Raw genomic sequence first — 2,595 nt, forward strand, 5'->3', positions numbered from 1 at the left:
GATTGTAATTTTCCAAGTATTTTTTACCCAAGCATCGTGTGTCTTTCAATTTCGTTCATGATATTTTGTTCCATTGATATCTGTTGTCAGTATGTAATAAAGCATGTAATGCTCTACTTGTTTAATTTCATTATTATTGATTTTTATTATTTCTGATTGGACATAGCTATTGAACATAACTTAGTCTTCTTTAGGCAAGCTGTTTTGCTAGCAATTTGGAATTCATGGAAACGAGTTTGAAATTCATGCGCAGTTGAAATATAGATAACTATATCATCTGAAAAGCCTAAATTGCTCAAATAGCTTCTATTTATCTTCAGATTTGTCTCTTCCCAGTCAAGAAGTTTGGATATTTCTTCTAGGCATGCTGTAAATAATTTTGGAGATATTTTGTCACCATGTCTTATACCTCTCTGTATTTCGACAGTAGAGAGGCCTCTCCACTTGCTGGTTTGGTAACGCTTTAAGTATTACACAAGTTTCTACTGAATCAAAGGTTTTCTCATAATCAATAAAACCAAGATACACCGTTCGATAATATGTTGTACAACTTGGATACGGTCCATTGTACTAAAGCCACTTCGAAAGCCTGCCTGTTCTTTTGGTTGTGAGGTCTAGCGCTGCACAAAGCCTGTGAGCCAAGCCTTTTGTAAACACTTTGTAAATCACGGATAGTAGACTGACGGATCGGTAGTTCGTCAAGTCTTCTACTTCACCTTTTTACGTATGAGAATTAGAGTAGCCTTCTTCCCTCCTTGGTACATCATTTTTCTTCTTAAGACGTAGGGTAAATAGTTTTGCCAAGATTTTGTAGATCATTTCCCCAATTGCTTTTAGAAGTTCAGTTACAACTCCATCCTCTCCCGCAGCTTTCCCATTTTTCAAGTTTTGGGTGCTCCACATAACTTGTGTCTCCCTCTGGTAAAATCTCTGGCACTTCTGTTACTTCGTACTTATCTTCTTCATTTAACTTATCATCCTGATAGAATGCTAAGTAAATTTCTTCAATTCTTTTTTGCTATAGCATATCTATTTCTGGTTATAGTCCATCTTGTAGTTCGACTGCAAGCCTCTGTTTATTGTTGTTCATCAATTGTTGTTTGGATTTTTGAGACTACGGTTGTTTTCAATTGTTTGTTGTATGAATATATAATCGAATTTTCTTATTTCTCCCGTGATGCGTTTGTTGATTGTTTTGCACAATTCAGTGTATTCAGTTTTATTCTGTCGGTTATTTGCTTGTTTTGTTTCTCTTTTCTGTTTCTTCATAAGCTGTTTTGTTTCTTCAGAAATTTTGTCTTGTTTCTCTTCTGTGGTTACGGTTTCATGCTATTTTATAGTTATATTATGATCTATTTTATCTGTTAATTGGGGTATATATATTTCATTTTATCGGTATTAATTTTAAGGCCATTGTTGATAAACTTCTTAGTTAGTTTCAACATATCATGGTTGATCCGATTTTCTAAATCCCAAGTGTCATTTCAGTTATTTCTTAATGCTATGTCATCAGCGAACGATGTATTGCCAAAGACTTTGTACTCTTTGACATATAGGATAAGTCCAAGCATCGAACCCTGTGGGACTCCGTGTTTTATTAATTTTGTTGCGCTATTCAAGATTCCATAGCTGATATATTGTTTTCTGTTATTTAAATAGGATTTGAACCAATTATTAGTAACTACGATAATGCTGCATATAGACATATTCAGAAGTAGTAAGTCCTGATGCACACAGTCTAATGCTTTATATATATATATATATATATGGAACTCTAATAGCGATTTTTTCCGTATTAAATCCTAATCTGAATCCATACTGATTAGGCACATAAAAGGATATGGGATTTAGTTAACTATTTAATCGTGTTTTTTTTTTTTTTTAGAATTTCAATAACCTTTGAGACTATAGATAATATAGTTGTTGGTCTGTAATTTCTGATTTTATTTCTGTTACCCAATTTAAATAACGGAAGAACTGAAGCAACTTTTAAGTGTTCTATAAATTTCCCATGTTTAAAAGATTTATTAATAATATGTTTAAAGAACTTTATGTTTAATTATAATATGTAGTTTTTGGCATTTATATGATCATATCCCAATACTCCCCCCCCCTTTTTTTTTTAATCCGATTACTACACACTTTACCTCGTCCTCATTTACTGCTGAGATACATGTACATCGAATTTTTAATCCACGGAAAGTGACTTAAATGATTTGTCCAGTCTCCGGATCAAAATCACAAGTGCCATGGTTCGTAAAGTAGTTATTTATTTCGTAAATTAGCACAGCGGTGACATTATTGCTCTCTGGGAATTCACGTGTTTTTTCTGCTTTGTATTATGTTAACCAACCAATTATTATGTTAACCAATCTCCATTTTTTACTTTTATCAATCAGACAAACACATGTCGTTAAGAGATAGTATACTTTTGCATATTTTATTTTTTTCTTTTAAGCATTTGGCGGAATTTTTATACTCATTTTCAAACATTAAATTGTAGCGACTCTTCTTATGCTTATAATGTATTTTCTTTTGTCCTTCTCATGTATTTTAGTTCATCTGTCATCGAGTGTATGTGAAGATACTATTTTT

This window comes from Typopeltis vanoorti, chromosome 5 (assembly GCF_054136105.1).
Source record: "Typopeltis vanoorti isolate ZY-2024b chromosome 5, IOZ_Tvanoo_1.0, whole genome shotgun sequence".
NCBI classification, from domain to species: Eukaryota; Metazoa; Arthropoda; class Arachnida; order Uropygi; family Thelyphonidae; genus Typopeltis; species Typopeltis vanoorti.